Source organism: Ailuropoda melanoleuca, chromosome 2, assembly GCF_002007445.2.
Source record: "Ailuropoda melanoleuca isolate Jingjing chromosome 2, ASM200744v2, whole genome shotgun sequence".
NCBI lineage: Eukaryota > Metazoa > Chordata > Mammalia > Carnivora > Ursidae > Ailuropoda > Ailuropoda melanoleuca.
The window spans coordinates 19993535-20006172 of record NC_048219.1 but is presented as its reverse complement, the minus strand read 5'-3'; the positions used below and the strand labels follow the sequence as shown (position 1 = coordinate 20006172).

The 12638-nt window shown below is 58.5% G+C and overlaps 1 protein-coding gene across 1 annotated transcript in view; it reads right to left on the bottom strand.

Moving 5' to 3' along the window:
- The window catches only part of PTPRF (protein tyrosine phosphatase receptor type F), a 78552-nt gene extending 71806 nt beyond the window's left edge, over nucleotides 1-6746 (bottom strand). The window contains 1 exon segment of the mRNA XM_034650823.1: nucleotides 6663-6746. The gene's annotated coding sequence lies outside the window, so the exon portion shown is untranslated.
- Nucleotides 6747-12638: the final 5892 nt, after the last annotated feature.

Sequence of the window (12638 nt, the reverse complement as noted above, 5' to 3'; positions counted from 1 at the left end):
GTGATGGAGAGAAGGGCACAGCCAGTTAGCTGGTATCCAGCGATGTCCCTACTGCCCACCTATGCCACCTCCTGGCCCCCACTCACCACCCAGACCCCGCTCATCCTCACTGACCATCCAGAGCCCCGTTCAACAGACACCCCCCTCCTCGACCTTGGACTGTGCGATGACCACCAGGACCCACAGAGCCCTGTGACGACCCAGGCTCCTCACTGATCCCCCGCCTCAGCGACTCCAAGGATAACCCAACAGTCACCCTGTAGGGAGACAGCACAAGAGGCCTTCAGGTCATTCTCTAAACCTGAGTAGGAGGGCAGGGGGCCACTGAGACCAGAGGATGTACCCAGCTGTTCTATCCCAGACTGTGAGTTTCCAACTTGCCTCCATAAGGGGACAGGGATGGGGCAACAGGGTGGGAAGACACAGAGACACACAGACCAACCAAAACAAGAGACAGGGAGTAGTGAGAAGGGAGCAGACGCACGCAGGCCAGGGACTCTGGAGTCCTGGGGACATCCCATCGCCTCTTGTCTCCGCAGCAGGGAGGGAGGAAGCCGTGGGCCAGACCCCACGTGCTGAGCACAGGCCCCGGAGCACAGACTTGCAGGAGCACACAGAATCCAGGTAGCAGAGGCCTGAAGCCAAAGCCACAATGCGTCCAGGCTCGCCGGGACGTGCTCTTGACAAGTCGTAGCTGCCCTGCCTGGCCACCCTCATCCTACCCGATTCCCATGGCACCTTCCCACTCCAAAAGGAAACCACAGGGAGGCCCTGGTGTGGCCAGGACTGGGGGTGCTGGACCCTCAGATTCCAGCCACACCTCCTCTGCCCTTGCCCTAGCGGCCCAGGGCAGATCCAGCTTCCAGGAGCTGCTTGCTCAGAGCCGCCTTCCAGACGGAGACAGGCACCTGTGCACAAGGAAGGCTGTGTTTGGGATTGGCGGAATGCCTCCCAGGCCTTTGCTCCTGGGGCTCCTCCGCCAGGTGTGCCCTCCCCAGCCTGCCAGGCACCTGTGTGAAGCCTTCAGCATGGCCACAGCATACACTACGGAGACACAGCTCTGCTATCACAGCCCCGATGATGGGCTCCCAAGGGTCTCCTCCCCTGTGGCGCCCCCACCCAGGGGCTTGAGGGGAGCCACAACAGCGCCCACCAGCTCTGCTCACACTTCACTCTGAGCAGGTGGCTGGTACACGAGAAGCCCCTCAAGAATGCTCTGAAAGCACAACAGGACACAGAGGGGGCAGGGGGTGGCGATGAACACACCCTGGGGCCCTGCAGCGGTCCCACGGACTCCGGTGGGAGTGTTTACATTAGACCCAGGTACCAGCTGGCCCACAATGGTAAGAGAATTTGCAAGGAAGTGATGGGGCCGGGAAACGTGAACGGGCAGGGCTCAAAGATGGCTCTGCTCTTGCCTGGAACTTGAACTCTAGTCTCAACTGGGACAGTCGGAGGTCCTAAGACTGCTGGGCGGTAGCTCAGCAGAGGCGCTAAGACAAAATGGGCAGGACTGTGAAGCGGGGTAGGGGCTGAGTGGGCAAAGGGCACAAAGGGCAAAGTGCAGGAGGTGTCCTCTGTCCCAAGATCTGGCTAAAAGTCTTAGCAGGTGAGAAGCAAAAACAAGAAAGCTGAAGGGGGGCGGTGGGCACCCGGCCCCATTTACACCATGCCTGGGGTTCCACTCAGTGACCACAAAGTTCCAGTGGCTGAGACCGGGGCGGGGGGCTCCCCACCATGGTGGCTGGGACGGAGGTCCCACAGCACCAAGGCCCGTCTGAGCTTGGTCACCACGGCGCCGAGGCAAAGCCACGGCACCAGTCATAGAATTCAAGTTCTCGGCAGACACCCGGCGGCGGACTGCCGGCCGGGCTGCCACACGGGCACGGCTCCCCGACGCAAGCAGCCTGTGGCCCCTGGGGCAGACGCCACGGCTTTACGGCTCAGCGCTGCGTCGCTGCACCACAGACCGGGCGGAGGGGCCTCGTCCAGCCATCACGGGAACACCAACGGCGTATTCACGGAGGTCTCGCTCCGGGGCGCAAGCATTCTGGGAGTGCACCCCCTCCCCAGGGGAGACACCACGGGGGTGTAACCCACAGGAACACGCAGCATGGGGGGCAGATCTCCCCAGTGCGAACTAAAGGGGCTAAAGCTACAAAGAAGAGAGGTCACAGAGGCACAAATGGGCAGCGCGGTCAGCGTGGGACGGAACTCCCAGTACGGTTCTCACGGAGGCACAGCCCTGTAGCACTCTAGCTCCCGGGGGGCACGTCACGGAGGTGTGGCTGTCCGGCCCAGACACCACAGGAGAGTAGACGGAGGGTACACACATCCTGGGGGTAGAGCTGCCTGGCAGACATTACAGGGGCATAACTTCCCAGTACATTGTTGTAGGGGTGTAACCCCCCCCGACATAGACATCATGGGGTGTGAGTCCCCAGTACAGCCATCGAGGGGGCCTAACTCCAGAGCAGAGGTCCTGTGGTACAGTCTAGGATGAGATTCTGGCCGTGGGTGTCAGGACAATTGGGGCCTCTGGCAACCCCACCCCCAGTGTGGGAGAGACAAGGGACACTGACCTGGGGACTCCAAGGGCCCCCTACGTACCTGAGTCTGGGATACGAGCACACTATTCAGATACAGAAAGCAGGACAGACAAAGGTAGAGATGTTGAAAACAAAGACATTCCCTCTCCAAAGAGCTTCTCCCAGAGGTGCGTGGACACAGGGACATGGCTACCCAGAGACCGGAGACACAGGGAACACACAGACACGGACATGTTCTTAGGGAACTACTCCGGCAACCACACTGCTGTCCAAGCCAGGACACCTCTGCCCACCCCAGACTCCGGAAACACAGCCTGCCCCCAGCTCCAGAACCAACTCCTCCAAGCTCTGGATCCCCGGGCCTTGCCTCGGTCTAGACCTTGGCCCTGTCCCCGCCCCGGAGTGCTCAGGGTCACCCGTGGGGAGAAGGCAGGAGAGGGGCAGGGAGGTGGGACCGATGCTAACCTTGCTGGGGTCGCTAACCCAGTGCACCCAGTTAAGAGCCGAGCGCCCACTTCCCCCAGCATGGCGGGGTGAGTCTGCGTTTCTGACACTGAGATGAGAACAAGGCCTAAGCTATTGACGTTAACGAAGGCTTGTCTCTGAAATGCACTGTGGCCACTGGTTCTACCACACTGACCTACTGGGGCAGGAAAGCAATTCCGTACTGTAGGACGTTATAGCGATATAACTGCGTGAGACTTTTCCACATTCAGAATGGTTTTGATGTATCCTTTCCCTTTGCTACGTCAGTGCAAAGCTGCCGAGTACCCTTTCTTGGGAAGAACTGTCCTTTATTCTCAAATTATGTTTTGGTGTTAAAATGTCCTTTCTCGTATGCAATGAGGATGAGAGCAGATAGCAGTATTTTCTATAATGTCCTTAACTTGGCCAAATAAAAAACTGCCATTCCCGTGTCTGAACCCCACGTACTTCTGGAAAGTGTACTGGTTTGCAAAATCGAAGAGCCTGCGAATCACTGCTTTGAGGAAAAAGGAAAGAGCAGGCACCACACCAAACCACAAGGTTCAAATAAGAACGTCCTGGAAATGTATGTAACAGAGACGCCATGCTACCTCCATGCAGCCCGACCTAAGCACCCCTGTCGGCCTCAATGGGGTCCCCCCACGCCTGAGAGACCATGTTATGCCAGGGACGGTGGCGGGGGGGGGCGGAATCCCTGGCTGGAGAACAGCTGGGATCATTCTGAGTCCTCTTCATGAATATGCAAACACAGATTGATTTGTTTCCCTTGGGCACGTGTTATTATTCACAAATATTAATTAGTCTCCAAATACCACCTGTTCCTACAGCTCCCCCACCCCCAGACCAGGACCCTGGCTCCCCAGAGGCTGGGGCCCCAAAACGGACATTAACAGGAGGAGGGGTACCCAGGGTCCCCCCCAGAGGGGCTGGCCAGGAGGAGAAAGCAGTACTTGGGCAAGAGGAGCCGGAGGGCAGGGAGGGCAGGGACAGGAGGGATCCGCTCACGTTCAAAATCGCGGGCAGCTAACCGAGCCCTTTTGTCATGTCCTGGACAGTTCACCGCGTGGCACTGCAGCAGCGGCCGCGGAGGCGGAAACAGGCCTTGTTACACTTGGGAAGGAAAACCAACATGTTTCCAACTCTCACCAAACCGACCGCGGGATTATGACGGGAATAAATCAGTCTCAGCCCTGACCTCGGCCCCGGGGATGGAGGCAGCCAGCAGCAGGCAGCGTCCCTCTGCCAGCCAGGTGGCCAGAGTCTGTGAGCATAGCCTGCAGAAGCCCACCCACCCTCCTACAGCTGGGCCCCCTGTGCTCTCACAGCCCTCGGCTTCTTGGACTCCCCAGGGAATGGAGGGGAAACTTAGGAAGAGCATCCCAGAGTCCCTCCAGGCGGCACAAGGTCCAGCAGAGGCTCAGCGGGGGGCAGGAGACCAAGGGCACCCGCAGAGGCCCCTGCCTACAGATCCAGCCCCACCAAGCCACCAGCCCTTCAGCCTCCTTCCTCCCGCAGCAGAGCCTCCCTGGGGTCAATGCGCACCAGCACCTCCAGGCCTCGGCACCTGCTGTTCTCTCTACCGGGGGGAACGCCCTCCTCCTCCCCCAGCTACCGACTCACCCCTCAGAACTCAGCTCAAGGGACCCGTCCCTGTAAATCTCCCCTGAGTGACCCTCCCTAGTTTAGTGAAGACAGCAAGAGGTGGTGTTGACCAGGGGTTCTCAATCCAGGGTGATTCTGTAACCAACCCCCAAGGGACATCAGGCAATGTCTGGAGACATTTTTTTATCATCGAGACTGGAGGTGGGGGGCAAGTGCTACTGGCATGAGTAGGAAGAAACAAGGGAGGCTGCTAGGTGTCTTACAGTAACAGGCCAGCCCCCGCAGCAAAGGATTACCTGGTCCAAAATGTCAATAGTAGTGAGGCTGAGAAACCCTGGTAGAGACAACAAGCTCCTTTGCTGGTGTAGGCCAGGGCCTACCCCAGAACCCAGTCCCCTGTGAGCACCTTGGGCCCTCCACCCATAGCCATCCCAGCCTGGCTTAATTCCATCAGCCGTACCTGGGCCTCAGGATCTTAAAGCGTCTTCCCCTCCCCCTCGAAGTCAGCCTTGCCTCCAGAAGTCAGGTCTTACAGCACATCTCCCACACCCCTTCACACAGGCCATCCGCAAGCAGCTTCCCTACAAGACAGAGAGCTCTGCTCTCAGGCACCTTTTTTGCTGAGAATGGGAGCCCAGGTAGGTCAGACCCAACATCTGGATGGACGGATAGGTGAAGGGACACATGCCTTCCCCATCTGGCCTTTCCCACCTGTGACACAGCCTTCCTGCTGCATCCTCTATGTTAGCCCAATGCCCATCTCACCACGCACAGGACCTGGCCCCTAGCAGGTCCCCAGTACGTGCTCATTCCCTTTCCCGTTTCTCACGACCGTCCTCATCAGCTGACCACGCAGAACTACTCAGTGGGCTCTGGTGGGCCCTGAGCCAAGAAGCGGGGAGATGAACAAGACGGCCATGGGCTGGGCCTTCCAGGAGCTTACAGAAGATGGCCCCACCAGAAATCGCCCTCCCCAGTACCACCCCTCCACCTGGTCCCCATCTTAGTGACAAACACTACCACTGACCTGGTCTCCCAAGCCAGCCAATCCTCCTCAAATTCTCCCTTTTCCTCACCCCACACACCCAACCAGGCAGTGAGTTCGAATCTGCACTGCCGCCACTCCAACCACCACATGCCAGTGAGCCCGCGGGAGCGTGGACCTCTCCAGGGGGCTTCCTGCCTCCGGCTGCTCCCTGGCCACCCTGCACACAGACCAATGCCCCCGCGGGCTTACAAGAATGCAAAGGTGACCACGGTCCTCAAGCTCATTCTGCTGCTTGATTCCATGGCAGACACACAGACATTCAGGACCAAATGGACGGGCAAGTGGAGAGGTGGGGGTGCGGATGATGTTTCTCTGCTTAAGAACCTTCGATGTCTCCAATCACCCTCAGGAGAGAGTCTGGAGTCTTCAGCTGGACATCCCAGGCTCACCACGCTCTATCTCCAACCCCACCCCACCTGCTCTGTGCTTCTGGCAGAAGGACAGGAGGAGAAATGAAAGAGACCAGGAAGGAGGTGCCCGGATCTTGGGAGCGTCTTGCTCTTTCTACCACAACCTACAGCTGACGGCAACAGACTCTTCTCCAGAAACACGGTGAATGGAAAAGCAGACAGATCCCAGTGTAAGTCCCAGAACGTCACCCAGAAGCCTACTTCACACCTACAGCGGCTGACGAGCTGTGTATCACTCCCACCCACCTCCATCAGGCCTTCTGGCCAGAAACCCAGGCACCAGCCTCGACACCTCCCCTCCTCCCTCATGTCCCACATTCAGCCATTTACCATGTCCTGTCTTCTCCACGTCCCTAAACGGCACTCACTTCCCTTCCCTTCTTCTCCATCACCACCGCCCTGGTCCTTCACCGTTGCTCAGCCCCATGCACACCGGACCGTGTCATGCGCCCAGTGGCAACCCTTCCACAGCTCCCCGTCTGTCTGCATCACGATTCCAGCTGCTCAGCCGGGCCCACAGGACCCCTCTGTGCCCCCGGCCCCTGCCACCTCTTGGGGCACACTCACCAGGCCTCTGCTTGCTCACGTCAGTCACTTTTGGACAACCAGCACTGAGGGCAGGGCACCGGGGTCTCCGCTCCTTCCTGGAGAGAGAGTAAAGCATGAGAAAACACCAAGAATTTCATCACAGCAGAGTAGATGCTGACACAGAAAGACATTCAAAATCTGCTGTTGATGAAAAAAAAAAAGTAGGTTTCGAAACTATCCGTGCAGGACATTCCCCATTCAGTAAAAATGCCCATCTCCCCACTCACTCACTCACTCACTCTTTTCAGGACACCGAGCACCCACACTATGTGCCAGGCTTTCTCCCAGGTACCCAGCCTAGAGGCCAGCAACGCGCAGACTGCGGGCCCCACCTCAGCTGGCAAACTTGCCTCTGAGCGACCCCTGCGGCGACCCCTCCTCCGGGGGAGCAGAGGCCCCGCCCTCCCCGCAGCCCCACCTGCCCAAGCTCCGGCCTGCCAGCCAACCACAAGAACGTCCTCTTCTGATCCGCAAATGTGCCCCATTTTGTGCAGTCTCCAGCCCTGTCAGTGCCTGAAACGTGCGGCCCACACTCTTCTGCCAAGTACCCCTGCGATCTCAGAGCCAATGGCACTTTCTCAGGGAGACCTTCTGTGGTGTCCCGGACTACACGCCTGGACCTTGCCTAGGAGCACTGACCATAAATGTCACAAATTATTTTTTTTTATAAAGATTTTATTTATTTATTTGAGAGAGAGAAACAGAGAGAGAGCACAAGCAGGGGCAGCAGCAGAGGGAGAGAGAGAAGCAGGCTCCCCACCGAGCAGGGAGCCCCAAGCGGGACTCCAACCCAGGACCCCAGGATCACGATCTGAGCCAAAGGCAGACATTGAACTGATTGAGCCACCCAGGCGCCCCACGAATTATTTTTTAATACAACTGCTGAGTGGTCACCGAGTCATGACCATAGGCCTGGCGTGTGCCTGGCTCAGTTCCGTGCCCCCAGCACCCCTCAGAGAGCAGGCCCATAGTAGGGGCTCCATCAGGATATGCTGAACGAGCGGATGAACACATGAATGAGCTCTCAGAAAACACCCCGGCTTGCAAGAACCACACCAGCATACGTGCAGCCTTCAAAGAAGCTTCAGCAGCAATATTTATTTTTGACTTTCTGCTTCTCTATAATTTTTAAAATGAAGGCGTGCCCCTGGATGCCTCCTCCGCGGGCATGCACACCGCCACACAGCCCGGCTCTTCCCTCTAGAAGCGTGGGCACCGTCCTGGGTGGGGGTGGGGGTCGGACATGCCCACACAGTCTCGTCACCACCTCCCCACGACTCAGCGACTTGGCGCCGCCGGGGCCCACTCGATGCAGGCCGCACGTCACCGCGGGCTCCTCCCCCGCCCCACACCCCCCCAGACGGGGCGATTCCACCGTGGCTCCTCCGCACACGGACCCTCGGGGACCGGCTCAGGGAGCGCCCTCGCCAGCAGCCGGCCTCCCGCACCTGGGAATTGTCCTCGCTTAAGACTGACCACCGTTGCCAACACGGGGGATGTCCTCACTGACAGAAGGCCCATCACAAAGGACCAAGACGGGCCTCGCCAACCCACCACCCCCCCGCGCTGACCGTGCAGCTCACCCTCTCTCTGGCCCCCACGGGCCCCTGCCCCTGCCAGAACCAAGAGCCCTGGCCCTCGGGAGGGCTGCACCCTCCCTCCCCAGGTCCAATGAGTTTCCACAACGTTCTCTGTGGCCGCTGCTCCCAGCACACAGGCTGCTGGGCGGGTCTGGCCAGACGAACAAGCTTCCATGTCCTAGACTCAAAGGCCGGTTTGTCTGGGGACACCCGCCGGGGCCTCATGCTGCCAGATGTAAGGCTGTTGGCTCCTCCATCGCTCAGGGACCCTGGGGCAGAGGGACAGAGTCTGAGGCAGAGAATGGAGAGGGTCCCCTAACCAGCTGGCACTAGGAGCATGGACCTAAACCGACCGCGAAAGAGGTGTATGTCCAAAATGGCCTGGAGGTGGGTCAGAGAACAGACCAAACTTTGCATTGGGAAAGACCTTAAAGCACACAGAAGAACGGGAGGGCAGGATTCTGGAACAGCCAGAATAGTACCTAGTGCCACACCAGTCCAGGATCAAACGCGCCCCAAGACAACCTAGACAGGCAATCAGAATCACCCCGCACACTGACCAGCTGCAGCTCCCAGAAGCACTCTAGACTCATCCTGGGACACACCCAGAACAATCAGGATCACCAGATACACCCGGAAGGCCAACTGGAAAGCTACTCGGAAAGGGCCTGACTGGTACCGAGCCCAAGTTTGGAATCCTTGGTTGGCCCCCAGAAAGGCCTCAGAAGTGGTGAGGTTGGCAGCAACGGCCAGGATCAGGTAAGAGGCCTTGGCCCCCACCCAGGGCTGGCCCCCAGGAGGGCCCTCGGTCATGTGCCACACCTGGAGCCCTGCCTGGCAGCAGGACTGGGAGGGAACAAGTTGAAACCTACGGTAGCAGAGTCACCACGGTCTCTCCAGAGCAGCTCCCAGGCAGGTCCTCTGGCTACACCAGGAACAGTCCCCAGAAGCAGCAGCAAAAACATTGCCGAGGGGCAAAAACCACCATTCTCAGATCTGGGGGCGAGGGACACACAGAGACCGGCGCGTCTGGACCTCAGCTGCAGAACCTCATTAGACACCCAGGGCCCAGGCAGGGTGGGGGGCAGGGGGGACTGGGCACCCGGACGCCTCTAGCCTCACACCAGCCCACCAGAAGTGACCTTCTGTGCCCCTGAGCAACGTACACGATCCCACAGATGACGCCGAGGCCAGGCGGCCGGGGGCCGGGCACTCTCCTTGCTGAGCTCCCCCAGCCTGCGAACCTCAGTTCAGAACTGCAACTGCTTTAGGAGAGCGGGGTGCCCTAACCTTAACAAGGTGTTGTTTTAAAGGCGCCCCCTCGCCAGTCCCCGCCCCGGGATTCTGATGAGGGTGGGTCTGCACCACCCCCATTGACAATTACGATGACCACTGCTTGCTAATACTACTGAGGTACCCGGCTTACGAGAGGCCAGGCCCTGTTCTAAGCACCCCTGCTACTCAGCCTTAATCCTCAGCGCAACCCCACGGGCCATGGAACTGTCTTACACCCATCCGACAAAGGAGAAAATGGATTCAGAGATGTTAAGCAACTTGCTCAAGGCCACACTGCTCCTCAGCCGAGGGGCGCCTCTGCGGTCTGGACCCAGGCCCGCGCTCACCGCGGATGCGCACGGCTCAGTACTCTCTCTGAGATCCGAGAACTCGCTGCCCTTCCTCTGCCCAGGTTTCTCTCCCAAAGCCCAGAGCCTCACACCCAGCCCCCTCCTGGATGTCTCCCCTGCCCGCACTGGAACTCGAATGTCCCAAGCGTCTCAAGACAACGTGTCACACTATAAGCTCGAGTGCATGATCTGCCCCCCAAATCTACCTGTCCTCCCTGTCCCCAGCTCGGGGACGCTACAGGGCCTTCAGTAAAGGCCCCACCCAGTCTCTCCCAGGAACCTGGACCCCTTCCTCTTCCTCCTCCACATCCAATAAATCACCCTGTCCTGATAAATGTGCCTTCCAGATGGCTCCATGCTCACTGCCCTATTCAAGACACCATCACCTCTCACCTGATTTACCCGTACCCTCCTCACTGGGCATCCTGGGTCTATCCACTTCCCATAGCCACAGAATCCTCTTCCGGAAACGTGAATCTGATCCTAGCACATTCCACACCGCCCACCCAAGCTTTAAACCTTTGGCGTCTCCCTTCTGTGTTCTCAGAGTAAAGTTACAGCTATTTACAGGACAGTAAGGGCCCTCTGGGATGTGCTATACCTTAGAATGCCCCAAGACCTCTGAGTCTTCACTCACACTATTTTCTCTGCCTGGAGGGCTCTTTGTGCAACTGGAAAACTCCTGTTCATTCCTCAAAACCCACTTCAGATAGCCCTTTCTCGGTCTCTTCCGGGACTCATCTGACTTCGACCCTTGAACTCTCCCTTGCCTCAGTGCAGGCAGCTTCCCCAACCTTGTGACTTCAGCTCAGGACCCCAGATGCTTTCGACGAGCTGATGCTGAGCTCAACCTCAGCAGTTCCTGAGGGGAGCGTGGCCTCTTCCACATGGCTGTTGGTCCCCTAGGAAGCAGGGCGGCCCGGCTGAAAGTGCCTAGCCCAGTGTCTGGCACACAGTGGCAATCAATAAGAGGTTAGTGAATTGCTCCGCATTCCCATGATGCAATCTGCTCCCCCAGGGGCCATGAGCTTCTCAAGGGCAGGGCCCTGGCTGCAAGCTTGGCCTGAGCACACGACAGTGTCGGTCACACAAGGAGGGCCTGCCACTGCTGATCACGCGCTGTCACACAGCTCCCCTGGATTCTCACAACAGCCTTGGGACCCAGTCAGGGTTGGATGAGCTGTCCCATTTCACGGGGGGGGGGGGAAACTGAGGTGCAGGGAGGCACAAGCTGGAAAGTGGAGAAGCTGTGACATGTAGTATCAAAGAGGCCTGGGTCCCCCTTCCCCCGACTGAGGGCCCTCCACACTGAACTCCTAGTCAGGGCTGATGGGAGAGAGTGGAGAGATCACCAAATGCCAGGGCCAGGTTTGCTGCATATCAGTCCAACTCCCAAGAAAAGCCTTTCAGCCCATCTACTCCGACTGCAGCCATCCCCCTCGGGCTTCACCAGCCCCCAAAAACACCGCGGACACCACCCCCATGGTCATAGCGTGAACAAGGCTGAACAGAGGGGAGGTCAGGAGCTGCAGGGGGAAGGACAAGGAGGAAGGAAGGAATAATATTAAAACAATTTCCTTGTTAAAGGAAAGAAAGAGGGAAGAGAAAGAGCAACTGGAGAGGAAAACAAAACTACAGACGCATCTCCAAACGTAAGGGGGAAACTGAGCCAGCCAAAATGTGCAAGAAAGTGTGTGCAGGAGAGTGCGCTAGACTGTAAGTGTGCACACAGCCTTCCCCGGATTGTGCAAAGGGGCTCTGTGGGGGCACAAGCGGGCCACACACGGCGTGGTGCACTGGCACGCGAACACAGGAGATTCCCGAGCTGCGGCTGCTGGGCAGGCCCCGGTGTGCAAGTGTGAGGGTAACAAGGCAAGTGGGCGTGTAGTGTGTGTGTGTGGGGGGGAGCACAGTGTGGGCAGGAAGGTGTGTGTGTGTGAGTGTGTGGCCTGCGCCTGGGGCTGCGGATGCTGGGGGCTGTGCTGGGGGAGTTACACCTGCTCCTCCTTGAAGCCCTAGGCTCATTCATATAATCAGTGAAAAAAAGGGATTTTCTTGCTCCCTGAAGCAAGAGTTAATAAGGCGCCAAGCACAGAATTTTCTGAGATTTCCTCTCAGAACCCTCCTCTGGATCCCTTCAGATCTCTGACGCCTCCCAAAGGATCCCTCAGCAGATCCCTTCCCTTCCCAGGGGATCCCTCACCACTGAGGGATCCTTTTCTAGGCCTCCCACCCCAATGCACTTCCCTGGATTTTCTGGCCAGATTCCGCACCAGGTCACTCTGGGTCCCTGCCCTTGTCTCTTCAGGAACCAAAGTGGAGCCTTCATCACCAACACTCAGCAGTCCGGCCTCCCAGGCTCCGCCTGGCTGCCCCCAGGGGAATCCAGAGAATCCCCTCCCTTCCAATTCACAGCTCAGGTACCGGGCTCTCACCGCCCAACCTGCTCCACCTTGGGGGCCCCCCTGCACTGCGCGGGGGGGGGGCGGGGGGCGAGAGGGGGGGTCGTTGAAATGGGGAGAAAGGCTAGCCCCTCCCCCACCCTAGGGTGGAAGAACCAGAGAGGAGGCATTCCAAAATGAGGAGGGGGCCTAGCAGAGCGTGGGCAGAGATCCTGGTCAGTGGGAGACAGAGACACCGAAAAACCAAAAGGAGACACGAGACAGAGACCCGGAGAGAGACTCAGAGATGGGGAAGGGAGTACAGAGAGATGCGGGGAGGGAGCCACACACAGCGGGAGAAACCCTGGG